At 40.4% G+C, this 20,781-nt stretch overlaps 1 protein-coding gene across 2 annotated transcripts in view; it reads left to right on the top strand.

Annotated features, from left to right (window-relative positions):
- The window catches only part of LOC6529585 (dual 3',5'-cyclic-AMP and -GMP phosphodiesterase 11), a 56,880-nt gene that overhangs the window by 2,060 nt on the left and 34,039 nt on the right, over positions 1-20,781 (top strand). The window contains exon 1 of one of the 2 annotated variants that reach the window (XM_039373200.1): positions 14,168-15,140. The exons of the other annotated variant lie outside the window; for it this stretch is intronic. The gene's annotated coding sequence lies outside the window, so the exon portion shown is untranslated. Of the gene's footprint in view, positions 1-14,167; positions 15,141-20,781 lie in introns of those variants that run through there. 2 annotated transcript variants of the gene reach the window in all.

Genomic DNA, 20,781 nt, shown 5'->3' with positions numbered 1-20,781 from the left:
CACATTGTAGGGAAACTGAAAACGATAATATTTGTTTCCTTTGTTTTTCCTATGATGGCAAAAATGTAAATATTAAAGTTTAGCTGCTCTCATGTACCATGTATGTAGCACCTTAAATGTTCTATATTTTACGTAAAATTATTAAGACTTCTTTAACGAATTCCATGTGAAACACATTTATCCCAACATGCAACAAGCTAAAAGCAATATATCTCGTGGCTTGTTTTTTGGTTGCTTCTGCGAGTTAATGAGCCATCTCTCATTCAACCCGCAAGTCATCAGCAGCATTGTCCTGGTAATTCATTGCCAAAGCCACGCCCATTCGGATGCCGCCCCCAAGGACTCGCCACGCGGCATCGCTTGACTTGCATAATTAGCTAATTGAGCGCTCAGCGTTAATGATTCGGCATCGAGAATAGGAGGAATTGTTAACCGCATACTGGCACACAAATTGAAAATGGAAAAACCCCGAGCGACGGTTAAAAAGGCGTTCGCAAAAAAATGCTTTCATTCTCTTCTAGGCTCTTATAGGGTCCCATCTCCGAACGCGCCATTCGGCTAATAAACGTTCTGTTGTACACTTATGTCCCACGCGGCGTATACGCAACCTGCAACGAAAATGTCTGCTACGTGATTTGAACACCAGAATCGAGATACACGTGGCTTCGTAAAATTCCGGCTCCATATTATTTTGATACAAAAATGTACACTTCAAGGTAGGGAACAAGTTTTTGAACTTCTACAAATTATTATGGACTTTGAAAGTGCTTGAATTAATTATTTTTTTTACCAAATTTGGGACTAAAGATGTTGGCTCAAAGTTGCATTTGTGTATTTGGCAAGACCGAGCAGTATTATGTTAAATGATTAGGGATTTGTTTCCTGTGTACTGCCACTTCTTACTTTTTCTCCCATCACGTCTGTTGTCTGTTTGCCTTGGTTTTTCCTTTTTCCCGCCATTGTTGTCGCGTCGCTTTTTTTTATTTTCCGCTGCTGTTGACTTTCGAGTGCGCACAATGGCTGCGTCTTGAGATCCTGGGATCCTGCTCCTGGACGATTGGCAGGACTCGTCGGGCTCGTCGTGTTGAGCACGTTTTATTTTAATAGCGCTCTAGTGGCGCATTTCCTCAAAATCCCTGGCCCACGATTGTTTGGAAAAGGGCTCTCGGAGCCTTGGCAATTCTTGGCACTCATCTCTTTCTCTGAAGTTGCATTAAGTGGCTGTTTTCTCGGTACTTTAGCAAAAGAAAAGTGCCAGGTGGCAACTGTTTTGAACACAAGTCCAACATGGCAAGTTAACTTGTCTGGAAAAGCGGTTTAAAAAGTTGTCAAAAAGTTGTATTTACAGAAAGAGCCACACAACGTTATCGTACTCTTTTATAGCTACTTTTCATTTTTAGGTTCAGATTGATTTTCATATTTATGTTATATATTTTACAGTTCGTCTGTCTGGCTGGTATAAATAGAAATCAGTAACCAATTTAATAAGTAGCGTATGTGTTCCTTAGTTTAATATTTTAAGCAGCTTGAATTGCACTTATTAAAACTCAATAAAACCAATTTAAATCAGCAAATCCAGTAATCGGTGTGCATTTAAGCATATTCCAACAAATTTTCTTCTCTCCCAACTTGTCTAGCCAGCTATTATTCCCTAATTTGATTATTCAACATCAAGTTCCTAAGCTTTAGCCTGTCAAGTCAACTGTTCAGTGTAACACATTAAGTTCATTACATTAAACACTGATTTATTGTGACCACGAGGAGTACATAAAATGCCCCTCTATCCTTTGAATTCTCCTCCTTCTCAGTACGTGTCTTGTGCAGAATGTGGCTTAGTTGATAGCACATGAAATATGCGAAGATTCCGTTGATTTGCATACTGGTATGTGAAGAGAAACAGACCGACCGAATGATACGGAATGCAATTGTCGAGTGCCAGAAGGGGGAAGAATTCCAATGGTACTTGCAACTGCTATGTGCTGCATTAATCATAGTTTGTGTTGGCCATCCGACAACTATTGCTGCAGCTCATATTTCATGCATCAGCTGACACGTCATCGCAGCCATTGAACTCGCAAGGACAATTTCAGGACACGCCTGAATGGAAACTCAGCTGCGAATCAGTTTCCGAGTGCTGCCACAAACGTTTTCCCTCTTTGTGTCTGTGTTTTCACTCATTGGCAGCCTTGATTTGGCAGGTCGATAAGAAATCATTTCCACCAATTAGTTTGGCTAATCTTTTCCCTTAGTTGCTCCATTTAACAACCCTCTGCATTCAGCTTGGATTTTTTGCGTTTCCTTTGTTTTACTGCGTATTTTTCTATCACCCTGGTTTTATTTGCTTGGTTTCGCTGACGGTGAACGCTAAAGGTGACCATAAAAGTTCAGGCACCTACCTACACAGAGAGAAAAATTAAATAATAATACGCAATACACTTCAAAATGTGTGCTTCTAATCGAGGAATCTAAAATAGACTTCTTTGTTGCATGACGAATTAAAAATGTCGGATATTAAAAGAAGATTACTAAGTGGTCCAGTATTTTTTCAGTGCACCCACCTACACACACACACACACACGACTCAACACGGCGTGGGAAAGTGTGCGTTATCAAATTTCCTTTCTCCTGCGAGTGTGTGTGCGGATGCCAAGGTGCCGGCCATTATAATTAATCATTTTTGCGAGACACAACGCCAAGGGAAGCCTGTGGAATTTTGTTCATTTGGATGCATAATTTAACTTTATTACAAAATGTGTTGCGCACACTTTTAGGTGACAACCTACATCATGGCGGCTCATTTGTCTTCTGACGGAGGGATGGAATTTATCAAAGCTTTTTGTGATTTCAGCAGGCCGCTCAAGGCTGAATTTACCAGTTTAACTCCAAGAAGTGAGGAATTTTCGAGCAAAGGACTTGCATGTCATATTTAAGGAAAAGTATTATTATCGTTAAAAATCGATGGGAGAAACACATGCTGGCACTTAAACTGCCATTAGACAAAAGTCACTTGCGGAATAGCAAAAGTAACTTGAAATCAAAGGAGTAAATGGGAAAAGCAGTCTACTTAGGCCCACACACTGCGCCTTTTATTTGTCATTAGACAACTTTTTGACATTATCCTTTAGCCGGGTTCGTGTGCAAAGTTTTTCCATGCTGCACAGAGCACACACTCTCAAATGAGATTTGTAATTAGCCGCGACTGGCTTTCATAAAATGTGCTGTATTTTTAATGCTAATTGCTTTTTAATGCGCAGCTCGAAAGTTTTCACCAACAATTAGGCCGCAGCTCAAAGTGAAGTGAAGTGGTGTCCCCAGCAGCGCAAAATGATTATTATACGCAACAGAACGCAGCAAACTTCACCCCGAAGATGTTCACATTAAATCCTCCGGGATTACTTGTAAATTATGCCCCCAATCCTTTTAAGCCCTCACTTTTATGGCGAATAATTTTGTGTTAAAATCAAAAAGGGCCCACACGCGCTGCAGGGCATAAAAAGCGGGCTGATCTGCGCTTGAAATCGACAGGAAAAAAGACGGAGACAATTGCTTTTGCATAACGAAAAGCCATGAGCCGTATCCTTAAAGTGGAAAAGCCAAGCTGAGGCAGACCTGTTTACAAATGCCACACACGAGATTACTCAGCCCAGGACGAACGTACATCCAATGATATCCTTGACATCTGGCCCACAGCCAAATAAGGCATTCCTTTCAGTGAGTCCTGTGTTTGTAGTTTTCTTTGCGTTCGATTGGAAAAACTATGCTGCACCGGGCTGTGGGAAAAGTTAGGTATTGAAGGTTGAATATTTCTGTTAAGCAAACATGTAGGCAAACTTACCTACCAAAGATTGGATCGTATACCCATTCAATGCCTTAACTAAAAACGAAATACCAGTATGTGCACGTCATTGCGTTTGATATATTTTGATTGGGAGTTTGGGAAGTGCTATAATCTATTACCATCAATTAGTTTCACAGATAAACCTTCTCATTCCTCGTTGATAATTCTTTAGTTTATGTTTAATGACTTAAAGACCATTTGTGTTTCTTTTTAAATTTGTAGTCTAATTTATATTGTAGTTCTATCTTTGGTACGCACTTCATCTAATATGGCCCACACACTTTTTGCTGAAATGTACATACGTCGACAGGATTGCTTGTGGCGATTTTCAATTTCATTGATGTGTGTTTGTGGCTGACAAAGGCGGTATCTGTATCTGCTTTCCCCATTTGGCCCCACTTCCACTCAACGAAATGAAATTGTTTTGCCTTTTACCCGAAATTTACAATACTTATCCCCCATTTCGTTTTGCCGGCGCGTGTGTGAATTTATTTATTTGAATTTCATTTTGTGGTTGCCTGTTCCCCGTCTCCTCCGCTCTGAGATATTTTAGCACTGTTTTTGGACAACTTTGCATTACAAATTTTCTTTGCTCAAAATGACGTGCGAAATGTTTTCCTCGGAAGGAAAAACAGCGCTCTTGACAGCGCGTTTCAAGTGCTAAAAATTAACGTGACTTTTGGACCACTTTTATCGCCATTTCCTTTTGTTCTTCACACATTTTTTCCGGGTCGGGCTTAAATGTTGCCGGTCCACTCGGCCATTTGCATGGAAAATCCATTCGGAGGTCGGGAAAATGAATTGCGTTTGCTATTCACAGTTATTGTGAGCATTTTCGCGCAGGCACAAAAAAATGATACTTTCCATTCGGGATTTTTGGGGACTTGTTGGGTGCGTGATATAAGGGCTTAAAAGGGAGAGCTGGTGAAAGCTTGAAATGAAATAAAGAACTTAATGCTTCTAGGTGGATAAAAATGATCTTCTTAAATGGAAATGGAAACAAAATAAAAACAGGAGACAATGCCATAAGCGAGTTCATCGACTATCAGATACCCCTTATCCTGTTAGTGGAAGAAATTTTTAAATCCCTTTGTCACATCAGTAGATTTTGGTAGGAAAACTAAAATAATCAAGTAATAACAACAATGATTTAATAATAAATCAATTTATGTTTCGAAAGAATGGGCGTTATGTTTTTGGGCGTTAGAGTAAGGGGTATGTGGTAGTTGATAAACTCGTTCAAAGCGTTTATTTACTTTGAAATATTTTAACTCGCATTTTTCATATGTGGGATATTACATATCAGCGCCTATATGTGCGTTTTCCTTATTCGGCTTTTGTGATTTATGCTCATAGTCATGGGTTTTTATCAACACGGCATTTACATAATAATGTTTACCTATTTTATCCTCGTGCCCGACGGTGGGGAATGGTAATTCATTGATAAGCGGCTCGTGCCTCCACTTCAGTTCATTTTTCCTAGAACACACATTGGCTTATTCAATATGTTTGCGATTGAGTCGGTTGCACATGGGGCAAAAATCAGTGGAAGAGGGGAGAATAACCTACATTTTACACGCATTATCATGGACCAACGATGCCGGTATAATGTGATCCACCATGAACTCCACTCACCTGTTCTCGAACTCGATAATCACGGCGATGATGACGGGGATGATGAGGATAAGGCCACGGAGGAGAAGAATGAAGATGATTTGTTGGCTCGGCGCAAATTTATGGGCTCTGCGGTTGAGTCTCATAAACATCCTTAGGAGCTGCGGCATCATCAATAAATTAACCTGAACCTTTTTTCGCCCTCTTTGTCGGGGAAAGCGACTGCTAAGTGATTTTCTAAGTCAGTTCAGGATGGGTTAGGGTCATGTTGGACAAGTTACATGGTGAAATTGTGCTTTGGGTGTTGGTAACCATCGATTAATTGGCTAGACCGTTGACATTTTAACTTTGAGAGCAGTTCATTTTCAGATAATCAGAGTTGCCTTTTAATATATTCTTAAATCCTAACCCGAATCTACTTAACATTCCAGCCAGCTAATCGATAATTTCCCTTTCCATTTCCCACAGCTTAATTCAATTTGAACATAAAAAGTTTTCCCTGGCTCGACCGCTTTTTCCGGACTTTTTCCCTCTCCCTTTCACCCGCTCAAGTCGTGGCCAATTTTCCAGTGGCTACTTAAAACCACAAAGGAACAAGTTGCTGCCAAGTTGGCTACGAGATAAATTGAGTGGAAGTTTCGAATGCCAATACGGGATCGAATAAATCGAATGCAACAGGGAACTGGACGGGGACTCGAACACAACTTATTACTTGACCCCTCGAAAAGTATGAAAAGCAGAGCACTCTTTTCTTGAACTCAATATTTCGTCGCAATTTGTTTATTGAGCTGTGTGGGCGGCAGCTTGGCTGATCAATTAATTCAAGAGCTTTTGGCTGAGGGAAAACAGCGGTTTATTGGTCAAGGCTTTTCAGATGAGTTATTGAAGGTCTGTCATTTGCATGTCCGCCCCTCCAGAGAATTGTGTTCGCTTTATGGAATTGAATGGATTCCTGGCTCGAATCCATAAATTTTGTGCTGGATGGCTTAATAGACTTGTATTTATTCGTTTGGAATGAATTTGCGTGCTTTTGTTTAGGTGCCCTGTTAAGTGGATTGAGTATTTAATCATGGGTTACAGTGTTTTTTGGAGTTACTTGTTTAATTGCGTGCTGGATATTTGACTATAAAAATGTATAATTTCAAAACGTTAATAAGTGATTGGGCTTGTAAAAATTCATGTTTTATGAGTTTCTTATAAAAGTCAAAGCAAATTAATGAATGACACCCACTCAAAGATCCGCGTCCCTCACAAAAAAGTCAGGTCCTTAAGTTTTGCTCCATATAAGAAGGAAAACTTTTGGCAATGACTCATTTGATTTTATTTGGCAATTTAACGGTCAATGAACTTTGGCCAAGTTTATATTCTTATGGGGTCTATTGTTTTGCAATACTTGTTGTTTGATTTGACTATCGATTCGTTCCTCGCAAAATTATGCAACTTTTTTTTCGGTCATCGCATTGCAAATCCTTCTGGCCACATTCTCTCTGGTTACAATCCTCGCTGTGATTTATGTTCCTCTGACTTCTCATGCTGTGCTATCGAATGTCCTGCCATTTGTCCTCGTCTGTTGTCCTGCGTTACTGGCAACGTTCTCTCTGGGCTTAGCCATAAAAGTTTTTCCATGTTCGCTGTTGTCAAGCGGCCAAAAAGCAGATGAAAAACCAGTATGGCAGACAGAAAGAGCGGAAGATGAAATGGCAATAATATTACAACTTTTAATGAGAATTTATGCTTTCTTTTTATCGTGTTTTTTGTGATGAATTATTGATACACTTAACTGACTCTAATTTCCAAAGCCAGAACGGAAAGCCAGAACGGAAAAAGGTTTCGGACTTAAACTAAATTAAATTTTCTTTCTTCAATATGGATGCCATTGAAAACAGAAAAGGATTTACAGAACATTGTAAATAAGTGCTCAGATAATCAAATGAAAATACCCACAATAAAACAAGGGAAGCTTTTACTTTTTCAACGGATTAAATGGACAACAATCGAATTAAGTGAAGCCTTTCAGTGCAATTTCCTTTGATACCATACATTTCCATTTAAATTAAATTAAATTTAACTTGCGGCAGCGAATTATCTCGATATAAATCCATAATACGCTGTGAAAATGGAATTAAAAGTCAGGGCCATGAAAGCGAAGTTCTGGGCCCAAAGGGACTCAGTTGAAATTGAATCAGCCCGCGCTAATTGACCAGGCTAATTTGTAGCATAACAAATAACCGCATTGGGTTGCCGCCACTAGCCGGCAAACAACATGGTCCGAATAAAGTTGGCTAATAGCGCATTAAGTTCGAGCGAGCAGGGATTCGCTGGGAGCTCGGTATCCACCCGTTTCCATTTGCTTTTATGGCCTTCTTGCCGGGGAGGAAGCTGCTCATATGAAAAGCCCAGGGGGTGGCCCCACAAACAGCGAAGGTCATGTGTGTGGGTTAGCGATAGCAAGCTGTTTGCCAGAGGTATCCAGGCAGAAATTGTAGACTCTGCAAGTTGTTTTCGCCATGATACATATTCATAGTTAATATTCGCATACTGAAAATTTTCATCAGTGGCCACGTTGAATGAATATAGCTTCGTAGTTTTCCTTCTGCATATTTTATTTTATTATTGACTGCATACAACTTGAATCAGAATATTTTCCTTGGAAATCAATAAAGTTTACCAATTAAACACAGCTCAGGCTTTAATTAGGCTCCAGTTGAGTGCTTGTTAATGCCACTTAATGACACAGTAGACCAGGCTTTTCGCCACCGAGTTTCCCAGAATTTCCCATAGTCTACTTATGCGGGCTTGGCCATCGCAAAACGCACGTCCGACAACTGAGCATAATTTAATTGTCGGCGTCTTGGTAATCGAAATCAAACAGGCTTTCATCTAAATCAACGAGCGCCTTTCAATTAGCACTTTCAGCGCTAATGAACTCCTATGTGGTGAAGATTTTCAGTCGCTTAATTAGCCAAGGCCAAGAAACTCGCCCGAGTTGGTCAAATTGAAATTATTTCCCATGCGAGGCGCTGTGTGTGCTGTGGTTATCTAGATAGAATTAATTTGGCACAACCACGCCTATTCAGCCCCCTTTTCCAGTATGTGGCCAACGGTTTTATTGAATTTTCCGCCTGGGAAAGCCAGCTGCAGCTGTTGACCAGCCTGTGTGCTTGTGTTGCCCGAAGTGTTGATAACTTGGGGAAAAACGTCGGTCCAAAATATAACAAAAGCAGCTTAAAGGGCCTTTGTTTTCTCTACGGACACGGAATTTTCCTCTGAGTTGTCCGCAGCCAAATGAAATTAAGGAGAGTACTGGGAAAGTGTTTTGGACCGTACGTATGTTTATAACGAAAAGGAAGAGAGTTTTTCAAGCTCGAACTAGAGTTTATATATATTTACAAAGAGCTTTAAACAAACCCCTTTAAATCGACTTTAATTAAGTTTAAATATTCTTAAAGGAATCAAGAAGTATTAATTTCAATGCTGTGCTGCAGAATATGGCCTTTAAATAATTTTTATATTACCCTCTTCTTAATAATTTATGTTAATTGTGGACCCATTAGAAATCTGCCCCCGCTGATCCTTCATCGCTTGTAATATGCATATTAATTAGTTGTTTGACAAAGTTTTTGACGCAATTCGGCCTTGGAACGTTTGATGTTGCCCCGGGTGGAAAATGGTAGCTGTTTACGAGGCTGAGAAGTGTCTGCAACAAGTTGTGGCATTCAACGACGGTCGAATGGCCCCTCAATTGGTCCTTGGCTGGATGTTTTGTGGCCAATGAAATTACCTTGAAGTGGGAAAAAGCAGCAGCGAGTGAATTTAAAGTGCCTCGTGGAAGGTGCAAAATAATTGGCCATTTGGCATTTTACAACAGTGAGATCAAAAAATTTAAAATTGAATCTCCCAACACATGCGGCAACAACGTAGCAAAATGGGCAATAAACATTTGAACATTTAGGAATATATTTATCGTTGGTGCAGCATTCCATTCGCCGTGGTCTTCTTTTGTTGCTCTTTTACGGCCATTAGGGCTTTTGACTTTTCTCTTTTTGGAGCTCATCACGATGGCCACAGGTGGAAATCCTGGCCTGGAGTATTCAGCTTATTCGGTCGTTTGGCGGGGTCACTTTCTTGCTTTATGGTCACGATTTTCCGGGGGGTTGAAGGCGAAGCACTGGAAGTTGAATGACTTTTCGTCGAGTGTGTGAAGGACTCGAAAAGCGTGAATTTTGGATTTACATAAACGCAAACATAAAAGGGGAATAAATATATAGGTATTTAGCAGCCATAAAATTTTGTAAAATGCATTAATGTAAACACGATAAACTGTGCTTTAATATCGAGACCTATTTGTAGATAAGAATACAACTTTCGTATTAATTATATGAGTATTAGGTAAAGTTTATTATTAGCTATATTTAACAATTATTTATTTAAAACGAAAACTCACAATTTATTTACGATATAACAACTTTTAAAATATGAATTTGCGGTTCCAATAAGCTAAAGCTACGTAAAGGCTCTTTATAGTCAAGTGCTCACTCTTACGTGTGGTTTGTGCCTTGGCTAAAATCGTAGCAAAAAGCTCTTTTGAGTGAAACTAGAACCTGTGACGTAAACGGCTAACATTGCGCAGTGAGATGCCAACGCTGCGTATGAGTAATGCGAACAGAACGGAAATACGCGTCTGATCAAACCAAACATATATAGTATTATAACGCTAAACAAGTTGAAGAATTAATCAGCATTACATTGGAATGTCGTGTTGCGAGTTTCCTGAATCACAAATTCATCAAAATACTCGTAAAGCATAATTCCCTCACTCAGTCGCGCGGATTTGACAAGTACTCGCCACCACATTTGTCGCAAAGTTATTTTAATGACTTTAACTTGTTCAGCTGTCAGTTTCTGTTGCATTCGTGTCTGACTTTCATTTGCGTCTCAAGCGATTTCCGTCATTTACGGCTCAATTAAGCGTTTGCCTCATTTTTCTTTGCTTTAGAAATTTGCGAGTTGCAGTTCAATGCTGGTCGCGCTTTTCGGTCACCGTTCGATGATCCCTGGTAGCGCTAAAAGGTTTTCCAAAGGCCAGCCACGCTGACCCCAAAGCCAATATACTGGCCAGTTCATGTCGACTCATAAGTGTCTTACTTTGCCTCATTCTCCATTACCGCAGGCCGCACTTCTCTGTAGGTGCAGTACGAGTCATGATTATAAAGGACTTGGTCAGTACATATTTTTCGACTCACACATAATATGCCACTTTAAGAACATGTATTTTGTAAGTTATCATTGTTTTCATTATATAGGGTGTGAAGTTCTTTTATTATTATTCATAAATACTTAGGCTAGTTCTATTTTTATGCACAGATCGAATTTTATGAATTTCCAAATTGATCTCTCAGAGTTTTGGAATATTTTTCAAGGCATCTGGCCAGTCGATGTATGGACTTGGGACGCACTTTATGTTTATGGCATGGCGGTGGCTCTGTTTAATATCTCTCCCACTTTCCGTGTCGCACGTTGCGCATTCGATTAACACCTCGTCGCGATTATTTACCTGATGCAGCTGCTCCGTCTTCATTGAATAATTCGTGCTGGTTGTGGAAGATTTGCATCACAAAGTCGCGCTGTGTTTTGTTTTTTATCTTGCTTTTTCATTTACTGTTTTTCTCCATCTTGATTATCTTGGCTTTAATTTGTGGCTTCCTACGAGTGGCTTTGTGTGTGTGTGTGTGTGTGTGTTTTTGAGGCAATTGTTAGGCCATTGTGTATACAACACTTAGATAGCACTCGCCATTACAATGCAGTTTTGTTCGGCCAAAATGCGAAACGTGCCCGTTATTGACAGCGGTAAGATTTTCTATGGCGACTGTTTGTCAACGAATGTAAATGTGAATGAAAATAAATACGTTGTCGTAATTGTTGGCGGTTTTTAGAAATGGAAAGGAAGCCTGAGTAACTTAGTTCTCGCAGTGCTCATTGGCCGGGGGAACAAGGGAACAAACATAACATAACATAATCAGTCGAACATGTTTATTTGATCTACCGTTTCCCGCCTTTTTCTGCCCTGAGCGCCAATCAAGCGAACAAGTTTTTTGATTTCCCTCTTTTCAGTGGAAATTTGCACAATTCTTTTGCATTTCCGACAATTGGCGCACGTTGCCTTTCAATGTGTGCTTTACTTTTAATGGCGGTGATGTTGATGTGTATTTCGACGACGCTCCAGGGGGGCTGAGGGGGTGCCACACAACCATTTGTGATGTTGGCTTGCTTAATGATGTGCAACGTACATGGTACAACGTACATTTCCAAAAATTACGCCAATTTCAATGTGTTTGTTTGGGAAAAGTATACACCTTACAGTCTAAATTGATTTAAGCATAGATCATCTTTTTAATAACTATTCTTTTAGTTAAGGATAAATGCAATCCAGGGGCTTTATGAAATATTCCCTTGATAGTAATGCATTAGAAAAGTGTTTCAATGATGGGAGCAGGACAAGAGATTTGGGGTACCAGCAGTTTCTGTATCCGATGCGGAGTTCTCACAGTAATTTTCCGGTGTGTTGTTTGATAAGTTGTCGTTTGCGGAACACGAGCTCTGCTCTGCTTAACTTGGCGACAATTGTTTCGATTTTTGGGCTTTCTTTATCCGCTCGTATTTGGCTTTTTGTCTGGCGGAGGGCAATGTCACAGTCAGCTTTAGCCACATGTGGTGTCTGTTTTTTCTTAGCCATTATGTAGACCACCAAGAGCAAACAGATATGGGTGTATGTACACATCGCATGTGACGGCCCACAAACCTAGCAACCGAGTGGTGACGGCGAGGTGTTTTCCTTAGTTTTTATTTTTTGGCATTTACAGAATGCAAATAGGGCAACAAAACAAAAAAGTTTAGCAAATCGCCACCTTCTATTGCCAAATGGCCTGTGACTAATCGCCCCGATTGCTGTGAGGTCGCTAATTGGTAGTTTCAACTGATATCCCAGAGTGGCTATGAACACATCCACCATATGTTGGGGCTCCTAAGTATCGGTATCTGATTGTCGGACTATCTGGCGGATCGGCGTATCTGTGTATCTACTTATCTACGTATCTGTGCATCTGTGTATCCGTGCAAACAAACACAATTCCAACTAATCAAATCACGCGAGCGTTTCTGGGCTATTGAGTTGCGATTGCGATTGCGGTTTCGGTTTAGAAAGATACTTTTTGGGCCTTTTGCAATCATTGCAAGTTTCCGTTGGCTTTGCTTTCGGTGGTTTCTTGACCCAAAATAAAATATGTCGACACTGCAGAGACTGCAAAGGTTAGGAGCTCGAAGAAATCTTGAACGTAAACAGATGTTTGGGCACAATGAAACGTCAGTACTCTGCGCTCGATTTATTTTTGGAAGAGTGTAAAAATTGTGAATTAGGAAACCGATAGTTGAATCACCAAATAAATATAAACTAGTTGAGTGCTCTGACTTGGCATAAATTTTCGTTTGAATATAGCGTTTTATTATTATGTAGTTCTAATTGGCAAAGGGAAATATATGATTTCTTGTCCTATATCTGTATCTGTATCTCACAGATAATTGCTCTCCAAAGCGATATAGCCTTATATTTGCCCCCAGACTATACTAGTGCGTTGATCTTTTTATTTTCCCCAATCCCGTGACTCCATTTACAGTGTCATCTGAAATCTCGCAGACGTAATACCCTCAGCGGATCCCAGGGGATTGGGAATGCAAAGCAGAAAGCGCAGCGCGAGAATTAGTTTCAGTTAGCACCGCCGAGCTCGGCGAACTAGTCCAGCATGGGCGCACGGGGAGGGCTCCCAAAGGGGGTTGTGCAGCGGCGCAGGGTTGGGGGAGAGGGGCGACAGAAGGTGTGAAGGCAAACAGCAGTCGGCAAACAGAAAACAGAAAAACTGAAAACTGGATGCAGTCCCGAATGCGAATACCTATCGGATGCACTCGCTCTTGGTAATGGACTTTGCACCCGTTAGCTGCCAAAAAGAGAAGAGATTAAAGAGAGCGGGAGGGGTGTGGGAGGGGGTTAATCCAAAAAACAAAACAAAAAGAACACTCTACAACGTGGGATCCCAGTGCTCCAGCTGCAGCTCCAAACGAAGCAGCGCATTCTAGTGATGGCCCAGTTCAAGATTTCAAAACATCTTCATCGACAAATACAAAGCTTTCGTAATATTGCTATTCCCACAAATGATGAGTACAATGAAAATGTTCTTTCTTACGATTCTCTACGAACTTGATAAGGCTTATTGATTGATTTTTCAAACTGCCCTAGACATCAGTGGATTAATTTGGCTTCTATGTTACCATTTACTGTACAGGATAGTTTTATTTGTGTAGTAATAAGAACAAAATGGGCCAATGAGCGAACTCAAATATCCTTATAATCAATTTCCTTACAAATTAAGCTACAAATACCGATAACGAGAACTCTGTATAAAAATCACATTCTAAACTACTAAAAGTGTAAAAGTTACGAACAAGACCCATTTTCTAAATTTAAATGTTTAATTTCGAGCACAAATAAGTAATTCTACCGCTTTTCGATTTAGTTAACACTCGTTCTAAAATGGCTATGGCTAAAAGGGCGATAATACGGCTGAGTCGCCATCTCTGCTCAGTCGGCGCCAGCGTCAGCGCCAACGCCAGCGTAGCTGCGCTGCTCCACGATCGCTGGGCCGCATAAGATTTCCGTTCAGTTCGCGTTCACCGCTGGCAGTAGTCGGATCGCCGGACGCGGCCGTGAAAGATTCTGGTGCGAAAGTCGATTCTCGCCGAAAGTGGAGGCGAAAAGAAATAGGTGCACAGCAGCCAGCAGCCTGGATGCGGATTATATTTTTGGGATCGGATCGAGATAATGATGATCGCGAACCGATCGGGCTGAACGTGTTGTGCGCGTGTGTTTCGCTTTTTACGCCTTTTTTCAACTGCGACGAGGAATCGAATGCGATTGCGGATCGGAAATCGAGGGAAATTTCAGAACCCCAGAAGTTCCCCCTTCAAATAACAGTGAAGTGTATTGTGAAGCAAAAGAAAGAGCACAAGCGAAAAGCAGAAGCAGAAAGAGTGCGCAAAGCAAAGCGAAAGAGCTGAGCAAAGGAGGCAGAGTTTACCAATCCGAGTCTGATTTACAGCTGCGTTGGTGTGCGGAAACATAAACCCCATATCCCAAATCCCATATTCCATTTCCCAGATTTTACAATCGTTTTCTAATGACTTTAGCCACCGAAATTGGGCAAGAAATTACTGGTCGCCGTCTCGGTTCCACACATCTTCTAATTTATTAAAAGCAGTGACAGTGTTTTTTCTCCAATTTCTGCCTGCGCTCGGTTCGCTGGGAAAGAAACTGGCGAGAAACAAAGGGAAGGGAAGGGACCCCAAAATACACAAATAACAAAAAGTATAAAATACAAATTCAACACGCGAATGTTTCGATCGAAAGTCGAAGAGTTGAGTGAATTAGTGAAATATATATACACGCGCATAAAATCCATACACACATGCGCGTTTTTGTGATATATTAAACAACGCTCCCATAACAGCAAATTTATTTCAATTGCTAAGTCGGTGGAAAAAGGCCACAAAATAAAAAAATAAGCTAACAAATTGAGGAATATCATAGTACACCCTATAAATTTGGATTAATTGGGAAACCCCTCAAAGGCGGACAAATACAGTAAGTTTCTATGGCGGGAAAACCGCAGAGAAAAGCTTGTGGGAGATCTTTTTTTGTGGTTCTGGGTCGTTTTTAAATTGTTTCACTCTACGAAACGTAAACATATTTTTAGAGTTGCTTAAAAACGCCAAGTTTCTCAGAGTGTTAACTTTCCTAACTCGGCTCACACCTTTTACCTTGCCCATTTCTTTTGGGCACTCTTAAACTTGCTCTAGTTTTTTTCACGTCGCGATGCCTCTTTTAATTGCATTTTGTGCTCACTCGGGCATTTTACTTGTGCCATGAAGTGCCCGCTCGAGACTGTCAAAAATGAAAATAAATACACGAAAAAGAAGTGAAATAAAATAAAGCACGAAGCGATTGTTCAAGCTCGTTAGCCGGTTAACAGTCGAGGTAGAGAGTTACCATGTTATATGGTCATGAGATAAGACACTTCAGTCAGCACTTGATGTTTATGGCTTGCCCTCTTCCTCTTCCACCGCTCCTGCCCCCTCCGACCACGCCCCCACCCCCTGGAGAGCTCTTTGCCCACATGGGCCAAATATCTTAACGTTCGCTGAATGACAAGCACTGCCTTAGTTGTCAGCTCAACTAGGCTTACAGTTAGCTAATTAAAGATCTGCTCCGCCCTTTTATCTGTTTGAAACAAACGCCATCTGCAACTACAGTCTTACCTGCCTGAAACGGTTTTAAACTTTTTCATAAAGATCCTTTAATTGACAGATTTCTTCTGTAACTCTAAGTTCATCTGATTAGCAAATATCTAAAGGCTATGAAGATGCATTGAAACGGTTTTAAACTTTTTCATAAAGATCCTTCAATTGACAGATTTCTTCTGTAACTCTAAGTTCATCTGATTAGCAAATATCTAAAGGCTATGAAGATGCATTTGTAAGTCACCAATGTATTTATTGAATGATTTTTGACTGGCACTTTGCCATTTAATTTTGTAACTTAAAGCAAAATTTGATAGCATTGTTCTTTATATGTCGATGCATCTCCGTGTAAGAAGCACTGTTGATTTTCCTTCGGTTCTTTCATTGAAAAAATGTTACAACCGCAAGGCACAATAAATCGTGCGATGACTGCCCCATCGAAATTTCGCTCCGCTGGTTCTTCCTGTTCCATATCAATCACGTCGTTAAGGTCTCCGGTTGACATTTTCCTCAGTTTCAGTCGGTTTGCAGCCGCGTTTCGCCGTGTTTCGCATTATAACTATCATATTTGCGCGCCAATGTTTTGCCGTAGTTCTCCGTACCTGGCACACACCTGTACCTGTAATTAGCTCAGGTGGGAGAGATCCCTCTGCCACAACGACGATGATGATGATGTTGAGATGATGATGATGATGAAGACTATTACGATGATTATGGCTATTGTTATGAACGTGTGTGGGCTTTTTGGAGCGGCGAGAACGGGCATATGTCTAGCTGTCAGAAAATTGGAGCAGCCCCATCGGCCACGTGAATCAGATAAGCGCCAGTACTCGTTACCATTTTGGGGGCTGCCTGTTTGTTTATCAAATTTTCAGGAAGTGACCAGATGAGTGGCAGATAATATTTAAATTGTGGAAAATAAATCCAAAAAGCCGTGAAAATCGTACAATAAGTAAACATTTAAATATTTGTTTTAGCATGCGAAAGACCATTAAGTTCGCTGAAATAATGTATACATTTTGGCTTCATAGTCCCACAAAAAATAAATGATTTAATTTAATATGCAAATTTTGGCAAACCGGTTTAACATTCATAAGTTAGAGCCATTGATTTGGAGATTTTAATAATTAAAACTAATAAAGCAAATCGTACGACTCTGGCCATGATTATCACGTTTGGCAGTTGTATTAAATTAAGGCAAGTGGAAAATGAAGATATTTATTTGATACACTTAAATAAATTGCATTGCTATCTTTGGAAATGCAATTAGTCTAACAATTTCCCCAAATGAACTTAAACGTGCTCATGTGACTCAGGCCAGGCCAAGCACTTATCAGCGACTAATTCAACTTTGCATACTCGTTAACTGGGAAGGCCTTTTCCGACTAAAGAGATTAATATTTCCCCGCGAATTCCAGGTGACTCAATTGTCAGGTGTGTGTCTGCTGGCCAGATTCAGAAAGTCACTCCCCCTTTCTGCGGCTAATGCATCGGTAATCCATCGGCATGTGTTCCTCAAGCAGCCAGGCAGCCGAACAGCCCACAAGTGACCAGAAATAACTCGATATTAAATCGAAGACGTCAGAAACTTGCGTCACCTGAATGCACGTCACTGAGTCCGAGTGTGGAAAGATTTTGGCTTTTGGCGAGAAATTGTTAATTAACTGGTTCGGCCGAGAGGCCTGAGACGCGTCGATGTCGCCAAGTGAATCACTGCAATTTCCCAGCAGCTGGCAACAAAAGGAGTTCCACTTTTCGAGCCCATAACAATAAAATCTTTTGAGAAATGTGTTGAAAATGTGCTGGCCGCGAATGAAATTGACTTGCCTAATCAGCACGCTAATGTTAATTCGAAATACGCGTGGCTTTTAGCAATGTGACGGACCCGGCTTTTGATATCAACGCTTTTATCAGCGCACCACCAACAAATCTGCTCGAATATCAAATATGTGCCAAGTACACAGCGCAGCAGTACATGGTATTTTACATATATACTTCACGTTGTGGGTTGTGGTATGTGCTATATGGCATTATCTTATCTCTTCACAACGTGCATGTCAGCATTTAAACGACGCATTAGCCACCAGCCATAAGCCATAAGCCAACTCCATGCACTTCACTCCATCGAGCTATCAAGTCCCCAAAAATATGAAAGTTTAGGTCGAAAAGAAAAGTGTTTGGCATGCCGCACAGCCGCACTGAAAAGGCAAACACTCACCTCTCGGATACATTTAAGTTTGAGGTTGTTTTGTATGCCAAACAATTACCCCAACTTAAGCGAAGGAAAAAAACACACGATTTTCGGGCCATGAAAACAAACAGATAAGTTTGGAGGTGGTTTTATAATGCCATGAAGAAAGAAGTTTTATAAAGTTTGATCTTATGCTGGTACAAAGCTGAACATTGTTATTCTTATTATGGATTTTCAAATGTTTAAGACTAAAAGGTGAACAAAGTAGTCTAAGATCGTAAATGCCTCACACCTTTTATGTAGGGGCTTATAAAGTTAGCAGAAATGTAAAGTCATTTTTCAAAGATGGGGCTCAGCTTCTGACAAGCTTTATAAAAAGCAGATTTGTGATTAAGATCGCATTTAAGCGGCTTAGATACAGTTTATACTTTATGGCCTAAAATACACAAATTTCAGCTATGGTTATGGCCCTACAGCCTTATCGAGTGTGTACACAAAGCCGAATGACAAACGAAATATATTAAGATTGCAAAGCATCATCTTAGTTGGCAGCGCAGAAATATTAAAATGCCAAACAGGTCGCAACTTTTTCGTATGTACTTTTTGGCCGATTGATTTGTTGCCTGTCGTATTGGCAGCTCCACCCACAACTCCATGATGGCTAGGGCGTGGGTGTTGGCCACATAGCGATGGAACGCCCCACAGATCTCACCTAGATTCGCTGCGCTCTCCTTTTTATTTCGCCCATTTCTTTTTTTTTTGGCCAGGCCAATTTGGGGCCTCTGTTTGCCAAGTTGCTCCGCTCGTGTTTTATTGTTTACCGGGCTCTCTAGCTGCCTGTTGTTTACCCATCGTCAGCTGCTGTTTGATTTGCAACAATAATTTTTGTTTACGGTTTATGGGGCCCAGCGAAGGTGGATTGTTATTATTTAGATGATTACGCATTTTGTAGTCACAAAACGGTCAACGTTTGCGTGATATGCGTTTCGTATTAATTATGAATTATTCCTCCTTGGCTACTTATTTTTTTGGTAATTTTTTTGTGGTTTTTTGAGAGGGCAAGTTGCGAAATCGATTGGGTCAGTGTTGAAGTAGTCCAATAACGGTTACAAGGCCATTTTAAATTAAAGTTCCAACATTGAGGAAAGGCCATTTTAGTTGACAATAGGACTCGACAAAAATGATAGTCCATTTGAATTTTCAGCTAGGGCATAGTACTACAGAAAACCATACTGATGCAAAACTATTCGCGATCAGTGTATCAGAAACTATCCAACTCGAAGTGGCGAATCGGTTGTACATTTGCAAAGCCGTTACCTTACTATAGTGCTGCTCTGCCTCTTAAAGTCTAAAAAGCTTATCTAATGACTGTTTTCCGTGCCTGCTAACTGTTTGTATTTCATTTCACCATTGTCTTGGCGATGTTTTTTGTGTTTTGCAACCACTAATTGCAAATAAATTGTGCGCAGTTAAGTCCGTGGAAGCGGGCCCTGCTCCGGCCCCTTTCTCCCCTCACACTATCTGTTCCGCCCCTGTCAACTAATCTCAAACGGGCTGATCGACGAATAGGCGCCAACTGACAATGAAATTTATACAATCAAATTGACAGCCCCATAAACAAAGTAAAAGAAGTGCAAAAAATGTCTTACAAACTACCATAGATTTATAAAATATAATTCATCTTTTGCAACTGTCTACCAAATTTATTTACTTTCCTTCTTTCTTTCTTAAGTTATACAACCACTGAGGACATGTTATTTATTAAACCTTTATGTGGTTAAGTATTTAAGTGCACAATTTTTCTGCGTGTACGCACATGCTTCTTGTTTGTTATTTGTATAAGTAATTTCTTGATGCGCTCACAATTTATTGCTTATCAGAATATGGAATACCAAAACGCGTGTAGCCAAACCTTACTGTAGGATTGAACAACTTGTTGCTGGTAAATTCATTAAAGCCCTAAACGAAATGAAATCAAATCAACTGAAATCTAATTGAATTGAATCGAAGCGGGAAACCTTTCGGTAGTCAGTCGCGATCGGTTGGCGCTCGGTTCATTGACTTTTCCACGCCTTGGGCGACTGTTTGAGTGGCGGCGCAGATTGAAGAGTGGCGTATGAATGTGAGATATAAAGTCAAGGTCGGGCCGGTCTGTTTTCCGCTGATAAGGCGAAGGCAGCAATGTGGCGCGATAAGAAGAACCCAACATGAGCCAGCAGCAATGCGTAGAGAAAAGCCATAAACCAAGGCAATCATCCTCATCCGACACATACAAGAAGGCGAACAGTCAGAGGAAAGTTCCTCTACATTGAATGGAATTTCATTCAAATTTTGGCAAATCACTGCCGATATCAGCGATCATATTGTGGCCAAAAGAACGCCTTTGTTGTCTTAACGAATGCCTACTCAGTTCTTTGTTTGGCTTACCTCTTTTAAATTGGCTGTTATAAACGACTCTTGTTGACCCAATGAATAATTCCAAAATTTTCATCGATTCTAATGTGCGTTTAAATAAAATAAATAATTTATGCAAAGCTCTTAGATTTTATTGTGTATGGTTGGTCATCATATTTATGGGACATTATTGAACTCAGACTCTGGTTTGTTGGCACAAACAGTTATTAAGTTTAATAATTTTTTTTTGGCAATTCAATGGAAATTTCTTTAGTATTAAAACTAAAAATTATGCCTTCCAATGTCTCAGGATATTATAAATGTTGTTATGGGTTTGCCAACTCTTGCATATTTTTTGTAAGCATTCATAAATAGTCTAATGATGTTGCTTTGACTGCTG

This window comes from Drosophila yakuba, chromosome 2R, assembly GCF_016746365.2.
Source record: "Drosophila yakuba strain Tai18E2 chromosome 2R, Prin_Dyak_Tai18E2_2.1, whole genome shotgun sequence".
Lineage (NCBI taxonomy): Eukaryota > Metazoa > Arthropoda > Insecta > Diptera > Drosophilidae > Drosophila > Drosophila yakuba.
Note: the sequence above shows the minus strand (reverse complement) of the source record. Positions and strands in the feature narration are given on the sequence as shown.